Source organism: Sinocyclocheilus grahami, unplaced genomic scaffold (assembly GCF_001515645.1).
Source record: "Sinocyclocheilus grahami isolate Dianchi unplaced genomic scaffold, SAMN03320097.WGS_v1.1 scaffold16.1, whole genome shotgun sequence".
NCBI lineage: Eukaryota > Metazoa > Chordata > Actinopteri > Cypriniformes > Cyprinidae > Sinocyclocheilus > Sinocyclocheilus grahami.
In genome coordinates this window covers 849156-861988 of record NW_015505195.1, presented here as the reverse complement: position 1 = coordinate 861988, position 12833 = coordinate 849156, and the positions used below count along the sequence as shown (strand labels likewise).

Sequence of the window (12833 nt, the reverse complement as noted above, 5' to 3'; positions counted from 1 at the left end):
AATGAACTTTTCCACGACATTCTAATTTATTGAGATGCACCTGTATGTATATATATATATATATATATATATTAGGGGTGTAACAATACAGTTACACCATGGTTCAATACATACCTCAATTGTTTAACCACGGTTTTCGGGTTCGGTTCGGTTCTGATGGCCTGACACATCAGAGTGTTTTCTGCAATTTAAAATGGATTATTATGTCTACTTAAAATATATGATATATATATATAATATATAAAAATGATAATATGTGACCCTGGACCACAAAACCAGTCATAAGTCGCTGGTGTATATTTGTAGCAATATCCAAAAATACATTGTATGGGTCAAAATTAACGATTTTTCTTTTATACCAAAAATCATTAGAATATTAAGTAAAGATCATGTTCCATGAAGATATTTTGTAAATTTCCTGCCGTAAATATAACAAAACTTAATTTTTGAAACAGAAACGGTTTTGTAAACATAACAGAACCAACATAAATGTATTGCAGATATGATAAAAGTAAAAAAAATGTAATGTACACATTTAGAATTAGTCTGATTCAAAAGAGCAACAATACATTGTATGAGTCAAAATTATCGATTTTTATTTCATGCCAAAAATCATTAGGATATTAAATAAAGATCATGTTCCATGAAGATATTTAATAAATTTCCTACATAAATAAATTTTAAATGTATTTATCATTAGTAATATGCATTGCTAAGGATAAGCACTAGTACCTAATGAATAAGTACTAGTACTTAATGGAAAAGATACTAGTATCTAAAAAATAGACACTAGTACCATGAAAATAGATACTAGTACGGCTTATAGATTAAATGTTACAACGGCTTTCCATATTATGTGCTTTATTCAATGTGAAAAGTGTCTAATGTGACTTTGAATATCATTTAGTGTGACCTCCAGTGTTGGGGGTAACTCATTACAAGTATTGCGAGTTACGTAATCAGATTACTTTTTTCAAGTAACGCATTACTTTTTTAATTTACAAGAAAATATCTGAGTTACTTTTTTCAAAAAAGTAATGCCAGTTACTTTGTTTTCCCATTTATTGACTGACAGCTCTCCGATATTGGGAGAAATCGGGAGTACAGCGGCGTTGTGTGCGCTGTGTGAACATGATGTTACTGTAGTTCTAGACTAAATGTGAATGTGCATTAATTCATCCCACTCACAAAAAACAGATTTAGTATTAATCAAAATGAATTAAAACAGTGAAATGCAAACTCAGAATATGACGCAAACCTGCAATAATTAAATATGTTAAATAACACAAATGCATCTAATCCCATAATATCAGTATCAAGTATCAGTTCAACCATAATAATAAGCAAAAATGACTTTAGAGACACTAACAATTGTGCTTTGTTTTTTTATTGCTGAAGAGTGTTTCTTCTCCTGCGTTCTACTGTACAGACGTGAATTTACTTTTGTAATGCATTGTAATGCATTACTTTTAAAAGTAACTTTCCCCAACACTGGTGACCTCTGTAACCATAATGATAGCAACTACATAGCTTACCTCAGTAATAAATAAATTAAAGCAAACATGTTAAAACTGCGAACTCAGTGTTCCAACAAGTGTTTTCCATGACACAGATGGTATTAGTCACTCAGTATGTAGTTTTAATAATGTTAAAAAGGTTTAATATTTATGAATTGGATTATAAGCATGTCCATTTCGTTGGGAGTGCAGTGCGCTTCTCGCTTCTCAATGGCTGTGATATTCGAGTGATTCTGTCGCGTCGCATCGCATATGGCGGTCGCATTGTCGTGTCGCGTCTAGTGTGGACATCCAAATTGCTTGTAGCTGGAATCTTGTCACGTCACGTCTGGTTAGGACACGGTTTAAAGCTGGAACTACTGGGATAGTGTCTAGTAAATAATAAATTGCCTATATATGCAGAATTGATACCACAGGGTTCTTGAGTTATGAAGAAAAAAACAAGCAAAAAAAACACTTCTAACCTTGAGCCTCCTGACATTGACTAAATGCCTCACAAGTTCAGTTTGGACGTGCTTTGAAACTCGGGGTTCTTCTATCAATTAAGAGATTCTCTTAAAACATTTTGGATCAGTGCTTGCCCTCTGTCAAAGTTTTGTCATTAGATGCAAATTGCATTTATGGCATGTTGCTTCAGCAAATGCTTGTAGCTGGAATCTTGTCACGTCACGTCTGGTTAGGACACGGTGTAAAGCTGGAACTACTGGGACAGTGTCTAGTAAATAATAAATAGCCTATATATGCAGAATTGATACCACAGGGTTCTTGAGTTATGAAGAAAAAAACAAGCAAAAAAAACCACTTCTAACCTTGAGCCTCCTGACATTGACTAAATGCCTCACAAGTTCAGTTTGGACGTGCTTTGAAACTCGGGGTTCTTCTATCAATTAAGAGATTCTCTTAAAACATTTTGGATCAGAGCTTGCCCTCTGTCAAAGTTTTGTCATTAGATGCAAATTGCATTTATGGCATGTTGCTTCAGCAAACTTCCATTAAAGAAATTAAAATATGTGTGTGCAACTTTATTGGAACCTAAATGTCAAGTTATTTGGCTTAAGTGTGACTTTTTGCCCTAGAAGTAAGTGGAGGACAGAGAGAGCGAGAGAGAAAGAGTTGAAGAGCCCTGATATTGTTTAGCTCTTAACCCCACCACACACTACTGTGGCATGCTGAATGTTTTCTTATGGGGTTGTTCACATCCTGATAAACGCCACTGAAGGTATGCAGTGCATCTGGCAACTTAGTTTTTGCAGACAGTCTAGCAATGGTGTTTTCCATGCTTTAAAAAAAGGCTAGAACCCAGCATGCTCTGAACATGCAGTGGCTTGTGGGATGTTGAACTCTTGAACACAGGGCAGCCAGGTGCATGCAGCTAATTAGAGGTTGTACTAATTGTTTGTGAATGTCAAGTGAAAAAAAGAGTTTACTTTTTACTTATGCTCTGTGTGCTCTCACTAATGTGTGCATCCATGGTAAACTACATTAAAGAGCACAATAAATAACTAGATAAAAAAGTTTGTCAAGACAAACTTTAGGTTGGCTTGAGAAAGCCTAGCCTGAAAGTTTAAAGCAGTTGTAAAAGCCTGAAGTTTAAAAATTTAGATAGATTAGATAGATGTTGATAACATGTTTCTAGCATGATTAACATGTTTTAATATGATTGGCCTGTTACTAGTATTTTGCTGCCATGATCAGCATGTTGCTAGCATAATTAGCAAGTAACTAGCATGTTGCTAGCATTTTGCAAGCATGATTAGCATTTTGTTAGCATTATTAGTATGTTACTAGCATGTTGCTAGCATGACTAGCAAGTTACTAGCATGTCGCTAACATGTTTCTAACATGATTAGCATGTTAATAGCATGTTGCTAGCAAGATTAACAAATTATTAGCATGTTGCTAGCATGACTAGCAAAGGTACTAGCATGTGGTTAACATGATTAACAAGTTACTACCATGTCGCTAGCATGATTAGCAAGTTAATAGCATATTGCTAAAATTTTTCTAGCATGATTAGCATGCTACTAGCATGTCGCTAACGTTATTAGCAAGTTACTAGCATGTCGCTAGCATGTTTTTAGCATGATTAGCATGTTACTAGCATGTTGCTAGCATGATTAGCATGCTACTAGCATGTTGCTACCATGATTAGCAAGTGACTATCATGTTTCTAGCATGATTAACAAAGTTACTAGCATGTCGCAACCATGTTTTTAGCATTATTAACATGTTGTTAACATGATTAGCAAGTTACTAGCATGTCGCTAGCATGTTTGTAGCATGATTAGCATGTTGCTAGCATGTTTGTAGCATGATACTAGCACGTTGCTAGCATTTTGCAAGCATGATTAGCATTTTGTTAGCATTATTAGTATGTTACTAGCATGTTGCTAGCATGACTAGCAAGTTACTAGCATGTCGCTAACATGTTTCTAGCATGATTAGCATGTTAATAGCATGTTGCTATCAAGATTAACAAATTATTAGCATGTTGCTAGCATGACTAGCAAAGGTACTAGCATGTGGTTAACATGATTAACAAGTTACTACCATGTCGCTAGCATGATTAGCAAGTTAATAGCATATTGCTAAAATTTTTCTAGCATGATTAGCATGCTACTAGCATGTCGCTAACGTTATTAGCAAGTTACTAGCATGTCGCTAGCATGTTTTTAGCATGATTAGCATGTTACTAGCATGTTGCTAGCATGATTAGCATGCTACTAGCATGTTGCTACCATGATTAGCAAGTGACTATCATGTTTCTAGCATGATTAACAAAGTTACTAGCATGTCGCAACCATGTTTTTAGCATTATTAACATGTTGTTAACATGATTAGCAAGTTACTAGCATGTCGCTAGCATGTTTGTAGCATGATTAGCATGTTGCTAGCATGTTTGTAGCATGATTAGCATGTCACTAGAATGTTGCTAGCATGATTAGCAAGTAACTAGCATGTTGATAGCATGATTAGCACGTTACTAGCATGTCGTTAGCATTTTTCTAACATGATTAGCATATTGATAGCATGATTAGCATGGTACTAACATGTTAGTACGTTTCTAGCATGATTAGCATATCGCTAGGCTAGATAGATAGATTGATAGATAGATTAGAAGTATTAGATAGATGAGTTTGAATGAGTTTGAATGGATTAGAAATAGTACATAGAAGGGAAGTCTGATTGAGTCTAAAGGCTTCAGTGTGTTTAGATTTGAATTTTGACATTTGGAGTTTGAATAGTCTTGGCTCATTTGAACATTCCGTCAATGTAAGTCTATGGGATTTTTGTGATATTTAATCTTCAGTTTTATGAAAACTATAAGTCGGATCAGTCTGAAAAGATATAGCAACCCGAGTCAGATCAGTCTGAAAAGCTGGGAAGAGTTTGGTGGTTCTAGCTTGAAAGCTCTAGGAGGAGTAGCATTCAGAAATTTTAGTCTTATAAGAATAATAAGAAACTTAAATAGCAGACCAGTAATTAGTAACAACTTTATAATTTTCGATTAAAAGAGCTGATCGATAGGACATTAAAATACATTAAAGGGGTCATATGATTTTGCTAAAAAGAACATTATTTTGTGTATTTGGTGTAATGAAATGTGTTTATGCGGTTTAAGGTTAAAAAAACACATTATTTTCCACATACTGTACATTATTGTTTCTCCTCTATGCCCCGCCTTTCTGAAACGCGTCGATTTTTACAAAGCTCATCGGTCTGAAAAGCGAGGTGTGCTCTGATTGGCCAGCTATCCAGTGCGTTGTGATTGGCCGAATACCTTAAGGGTGCAGCTTGTAACACTCCAAAGAGAAAGGAAAACTTGAAATCATATCATATGACCCCTTTAAACCTATTAAAATTGAACAGTGATCTTGGTTTTGTGTTTAACGTAGAAGCACAATGACTGGATTTCTTATTCATTTTTCATGCTTTAAATTAAATATAAAATATTGATGGATCTGTGCTGTTTAACTTTGAGGAAACAAATCAATACCACAATGGTTTTAATGATCTGTGGGCACAACGTGTTTGCTGTTTTTATGAGTTTTCTACAACAGAAAGCCTGTTTAAGGAGACAGACCTTTGAATGAACTTTGGAGTTGGAAAGCTCCACTTGACCTCTGACCTTTCTGCATTTCTCAAGTTACAGTCTATATTTCTAATCTCTGCAGTATATCATAAATACACATAAATCTACACAAACAAGTTTCTTAAAGTAACTCACAGAAAAGTGGTGAGCATAGAAACTGCATATTTTGCATTTCATAAAGCTGAACCGAGTTACTATCAAGGACAGTTTACATTACACCACAATTTTAAATGTTTAAAATCAAAGGCATTATGAAAAGCATTACCCTTATAGACTGCTATGAACAAGATTTTTCACAACACTTTGATGAAGCAGGATTCTAGTCACTGTTTACTCTATCCCAAACAGCTGTAATGGCCAAAGTATCTGGCAGATTACCTGTGAGGATGAGTCAAGTATTGCCAGGGAATGTTATTGGCCTAACTGTGGCGTGAGCTCAGGACTTCAGGCACGGCTGGTATGCCGTGAATCAGGAAAGAGCATCCTCCTCCCCAGGCAGAACTTTGAAAAGGAGCATGTTGAGGAGCACAAGGGCAGTACAGAGGAAAGAAACATTAGTTAATCAAAACTAATCTCATAGAAGTGATAAGAGACTTTTCATGGATACATTTTGATGAAATCATCTTTTTTTTTTGTTGTTGTTGCTTTGTTTGCTTGATTTAAAACCCAATCATAACATATTGACACAATATTTAGTTTGCACATTATTTGTTTATCTTAAAGCCTGTGTAGGTTCACTCCGCAGTAATTCAAGTACAAGCATAATTTGATCATGACCATCTGATGTTTAAAAGACGTAATTTTTATTGCATTAAAATTCTAGATGTATTTTAGGTGAGTTGTTTGGCTCATGGTAAAAATAGAGAGTAGGAGGGGTGGATGGAGAGAAAGTGGTGCCTGCCTCCTCTACAACTCCCAACTATTAGTGACGTTAACACGAGATAGAGAGGACTAGCAGGACAGAAGCATTTTGTACAAAACATCTGCTCACACACTTAACTTGAACTGACAAAATGGCTACACTATCTTGACTGATTGCTAAAGTGTCGTAACATATCTCAACCCTGGGGAAAAGACCAACATATGTAGTGTTTTGGATGATGGTTTCTAGCATGGGATGTTGGAAGCCCCATCAGGCTTTAGCTTAACCAGAAAGAGTTTCTTGGTCAATGAGCTTCACGCACACAATTTACCAGTCAGCTATGCTTGGTTGATTTAACAAATCAAAATTTGGCAACACATTCACAAAATGCCTGCACCTTCATCTCAGAGGGTGTTCTAGTCTTGATCTGACACAGCATATATATCATCTCACATATTCACACCCATACTGTATATACTGTACACCAACCAAATATTCAAGTCATGCAGGTCACATATGTAACAATAGCAACCCTGCTGGTCGCCACACACACATGCATGCACATGTGCACATGCAACATCATCATAAAAACATAATTTCACAAAAACAAAATTTGTTGTTTTATATGAGAAAAGCAATAAAACAAGATTTACTGTTCAGTATAGTCTATATTTGTACATTTTCTGGTTCTCAGATGTTAGTGGAACATATTCATCATAGTAATGGTTATTCTGCTAAACACCCAAACATCTATTTTAGTCCAGTCGCGTCTAAAAACTGAGACATTACAAACAAAGTAATCAATATTAAAGAAAGTTCAGTTTAAAAATAACAAACAAAATCAAATTAAGTAATACAATACAATTAATTTAATAGAAAAAATTAAAAGTCAAAGTCATTGGAGTGCCAAGGAGCCAGGCAGTCTCTTGTTTCTGCAACCACAACAGAAGAAACAGGAAGGGGGCTTCTGTTTCCCAAACAGGATGTTCAAAGCAACACAGTGTGTGACTTCACGTGTCTCCAGCCCACAGAGTGCAGTAATTAGTTCCTGTTGCATGCTTTTCTAATCATCAGAGCTTTTTTGGACCCAGTATGTACAGTATATAGACACCACAGCAACTGTGAATGCCATAGCATATTGAATTGCAGTCAGAACCATGTACAGTAGTAAAAGAACAGATTATAGATTGAATCTTAAAGGAGTGCAGGAAGAATATGTTGAATATGATGAGCATGATCTTGTTCTGCACTCTATCGATGGTAAAGCTTCACAGGCATATATGACATTGATGTGTGGGTGCATGTGCATACTAAACCCTTAATGTGATTAAGCCATGTCAGGATATAGCTACAACATGGCTTTCAAGGAGATTGGATCATGCAGATGCATGAGCCTATTGGATGAATATCAGCCAAATAACTGTGCTTCATTATCAGTATCATAATTCAGAAAGGACATCCACCTTCAACTTCATTACATGAGGCAATAATAATGTAGTATATATATATTTTTTAATTTGTATGCTAATGTGGAAGAAATACTGAAAGATTGACATGCTTTACATGCTGTTTGTTTACTTGATTTCAGATCTACTTGTGTCACAATGCATTTTACTTATAATTCTTTTGCTTAATTGTACAATTAATACATTCAGTACAAAGGCTAAAAGCTACTTTTAGTTTGTTTAATGAAGTTTTTAATTGTACAAAAGGCAAGTGCATTGGGCTTAATGGTTTGAAACTAAACAGCAAGCTGTGTATTGGACCTAATGGCTTGAATATAATTTAAATTGTGAAGCTAATGGCTTGAATATCATTTAAACCGAATCAACTATCAGTCGATTAAAGAGAAAGGCATTTGTTTGCTTTAAGTGCTGCAAGGACAGTCAGTCTTCTCTTGTCCTCCAAACAACCTGTCGTTTAAGGTGTGAGACCCACCATACATCTCTCCATGTGGCCACAGGGGCATTGACATTCATGACAGGAATAAACCTCCCCGCAATTGTACAATCTACTCCTCTGATTGCTTTAACCCAGGGTTGGGCTACCGACTGCGAGCACAGCTGGGCCTGCGAGTTAGATAGGATTAACTGCAACTTTTTTGCTGTATTGCCCCAGCAGTGCTTTATGAGCCATGTTCCACCACTTGCACAGCTGCTTTTATTGCCCATTGTGTGAGAGTGGATGAGAGTTGATTGCTGGGAAAACAGGGATGTCAGGATCTTCCTAATTGGTGGATATCTGCATTTGCAAAATGAAATACTGCAGGGTTCACAAAAAATAGATAGCTGAAGCTGACAGATGACTATTGAGTTTAGAAACTGAAAGGTAATTTAATGATCCAAATATCCTCCCTACTCCAAACCATATTTTAATTTGGCATCAAATTGCAGGCCCAAGGATGTCTCATCAGTGCAGAGGATATATAATTAATATTAATTTTGCTTATATATATTTAATGCTGCTTACTAAACAAAACATGTTATTTTTATTGCTAATATTCAAGTATGAGCAATAATTAGGGGTGCACCCATTGATCGACTACCGATCGCTAATGGCTGATAATCACTTTGGGAAGTTTGATCGGTGGTCTCTATAAAGGCGATCTCATTAACTGATCTCAAACTGACAACGTGCCTGCCGTGAGAGGTTTGGCATGACATGCAGCAGCACCTTCTCAATCTCTGTCTGGCGTGGATTAAATAACTATAATGCTGAAGTGGTGAGGTACAATTCATAATTCTTTATTAAATAACTTACAAAGTAATTTGAAAACTCTCTCTCTTTACCTCTTATCTGCACTATAAGCAAGCTGCACGCTGCACAGCTGACACAGGATTTGTCACTTGCACAATCGAGGCACTGTCGCATCGTCACTAAAGTTTATAATTTGCATTTCTTTTTAAGTCTTGCCAGTGTTTAAACCATCTAGCGCTCACAGCACTCTCCTAGAGACAGTGCGCTCATGCACACTCAAAGCTGCACACATAAGGCCGCCTCACATACAGTTCACAAAATCAGGCTTGTGCTGTGTGTAAGCTATTGTGCAGCAATTGCCCCATTGTAAAAACAAAAATGCACTGCAAGAGTCACCTAAGAGGGGAATTCTGCCAATTTTCAAAAATGTAATTTAGGCCCTGAATAAATGTCTGTAAAAATCCTGATTGGAGCATCACTACAAATAATTTAACATGATAAAAAGAAGGCTTCAAAAATATCGGTATCGGTGATCATATCGGTAGATACTGCTTCCTGTGATCGACGATTGGTGATCGGCTCCAAAAATCCTGATCGAGCACTCTTAGCAATAATAATTACAACAGTGCATACAACAGGTACAGTTACAACAGTGGAACTTGCTACAAGTTACATTGATACACCAGTAGGTGATGCCAAGTGTTTTTATGAGTGAGTCACTGAGTAATTTCTTCAACTCATTCTTTGAAGTACACTGATTCAACCAGAAATTAAATAAGTGAGTGAGTCAATGAATCATTCACGCAAGCGATTCATTCAAACACGCTGGGTCATTCAGGAACACTGGAATTGCTCTGAGATGTGCAGCTGTTAACTACTTTGACTACGTTTGAAACTATTTTTAACAAAGTGACTGGAAATAGTGTTTAAATGTAATTTGCTCATTATTTACTTTTTGTTTATTAAACTGTTGTATAGGAGCGATATTATATGCCGTCATATTGCTAGTCTGAATCTGTGTCCCTGTCATGATGAGGCACTAAGGTATGATTTGTGAAGTGGATTCTATTGTTGGCAGGAGTAACCCTTGACAAAGCACTTCTCTCAGGCAAGGTGACAGGGTCTTCTGCTATACCTGGAGCCCATACAGTCTAAATATGCACTCTTTCTATCTCTATCTCTCTCTCTCTCACACACACACACACACATACACACTCACATACTAATAAATGTAATGGCCTCCTCTCTGGGTGATCTTTTAAATGATTGGACATATCTTGCCAAGATTTGAAAAACACTCTGCTGCCTCATCCAACTTATTTAATAATTAAATTCCTCTGCATCTTGGTGGTCATTTGTTTGTGTTAGAATTCATGCCTTTAAAAAGGAGATATACATCTTTCTGATCTGTGCATAACTGCCCACACATATTATGTCTTTTAGAAGAGAAACGTCTGGTGATGTGACCAATCATACTTAGAGTTTTTGAAGGAGACAGGGAGTAGAAATGCTGCCCGTTCATAAATAAGCTATTAAACTAAGGGGAGCTGGATCATATAGTAATTAAAGCCTACAGCAACACTATAAATCCATAGTGTGGTTTCACAGCCAGTTAGAGGGAGGATTTTTGCAGACCCCCAGGGTTCACTGAGAAAGAATCATGTGCAGACAGAAAGTTGCAACCCCTGTGATGTTTTTTAGCTTCCAGTAAGAGCTGTCAAATCTGAGGACAGATGATTCTGTACAATTTGTTTTATTTGTGTCTGAAGGCAAGGCTCATAAATGACTCAAATGTCATGTGTCAGATAATTCATCATGCTATATAAGGAAAGAACCTGCTGTGGTTTGGACCAGTGGGACATGAGCCAAAATTTATCACCAGTCTATGTATCTAAAAATTTTATTTGTTTCTATTTGAAACAGTATTCAGTAAATCACAATATTAATGCAAATAATGCTTCACTTTTCTTCTAGCCTTCCATACGGAGGGATTTTTGGGGCAACATTTGGATACATTTCCATCATGAAGCACATGTCCATCTCGAAATGGCTAAGTCAGTTGGGGCTACCTCAGTACTGCACGCTATTCAATGAAGAATATGATGGAGTGGAAGTAAAGTCAGCACACACTGTGAGTTTAGACACACATGCACATACTTTTACTTAGGAGAAGTCGTGGCCTAATAGTTAGCGAGTCGGACTCATAACAAAGGTGGCGGGTTCGAGTCTTGTACCGGCAGGGATTGTAGGTGGGGTGAGTGAATGTACAGCGCTCTCTCCCACCTTCAATAACTGAGGTGCCCTTGAGCAAGGCACTGAACCCCCAACTGCTCCCTGGGCGCAGCAAAAATTGCTGCCCACTGCTCCGGGTGTGTGTTCATGGTGTGTGTGTGTTCGCCGCTGTGTGTGTACACTTTGGATGTGATAAATGCAGATCACTAATTCCGAGTATGGGTCACCATACTTGGCCACATGTCACGTCACTCACTCACAAATAACATTTATAGGAGCTGTATAAGTCACTGTCTTCCACACAACTACCCACTTTACAATATAACCAGCTTCCCATCTTTTGCAAGAACAGAAATACCTGGAAAAAAGACACTCAACTGCCAAGAAAGAAATAAACAGTGGATCAGAAACAACAGCAGTGTTGACTCTGAGATGACTGCATGACCATTATAGGCTCACTGATTACACTGTGTAATACACATTAATGCTGAATCGTATTTCAGTGATTCCACTAATGGAGTGCAGGATAAAGACTGGATGAAGAACAGCACCAATAAAACAGCTATTAAGTATCCATTAGCACTTAAACCATTGATATATAACTGATATATGACTGATAATTGATTTGAGTGACTAATCTGTTTGAGTTACACACAAAAACACTTACATCTACGTAGCGTCCATAAATTCAGTTTTAAATTTCAGTTGCATCCTGTTTATTAAAATTCAGGAATTTAAGTAGAATTTCAAAAGCATTATAATTTAAATTCTGAGTGCACAAACCTGCATTTAGTACCACCATCATTATCATATCAAAGTACCATAGTTTTGTCATCTGATACCATCACTGTACCATGGAATTTTTTTTATAAGGGCAACTAGCCCACTCAAGGTGAGGCGTCTGAATAGTCGCTTAGTGACATGTTTTTGAAGTCTCAGCATGAGAGATTGATATGAGACCACACATGGTAAATAAAGAGTTTGAAGGTGCAGAGACTTTGTCATGGCTTGTTGGATTCAGCTGTGGGTTGAAGGCAGATGAACAATGGGCCCTTACCAACATATGTTATCCCCTCGTTTTCCATCTCTTTGCCCCTCTCTCTCTCCCACACTCTGGCTTCATGTCTTTCAATGACTTTCTTTGTGTCCACCATCCTCTCTCTCTTTCCCCAAACTAGCCTGTAAAAACAGAGACATGGCAGTTGGAAAGAGTGCTTGCTGCTGATGTTGGAGATTCTGGGTAGAATCCATTCGATGAGATCATTGGAGCAGATGAGATAAAACACACAAAATGTTTTCTGTTTCTCCAAAGTTAGATCAACACAGCTTTGCCTCGCTGCACCAATTCAGTACAACAGATTTCACACGGATCCTCATAGCTATGCTTAATGAATGACTTGGTAAAGACCTTTGAATAATGAGAATGAACAGC

At 37.0% G+C, this 12833-nt stretch overlaps 1 protein-coding gene across 2 annotated transcripts in view; it reads right to left on the bottom strand.

Moving 5' to 3' along the window:
• The window catches only part of LOC107603235 (spermine oxidase-like), a 23309-nt gene extending 10476 nt beyond the window's left edge, over positions 1–12833 (bottom strand). The window contains exons 1-3 of one of the 2 annotated variants that reach the window (XM_016295981.1): positions 12459–12833; positions 5989–6111; positions 115–181 (exon numbers count right to left, since the gene is read on the bottom strand). The gene's annotated coding sequence lies outside the window, so the exon portion shown is untranslated. The remainder of the gene's footprint in view (positions 1–114; positions 182–5988; positions 6112–12458) is intronic. The other variant, XM_016295999.1, reaches the window with a different exon arrangement.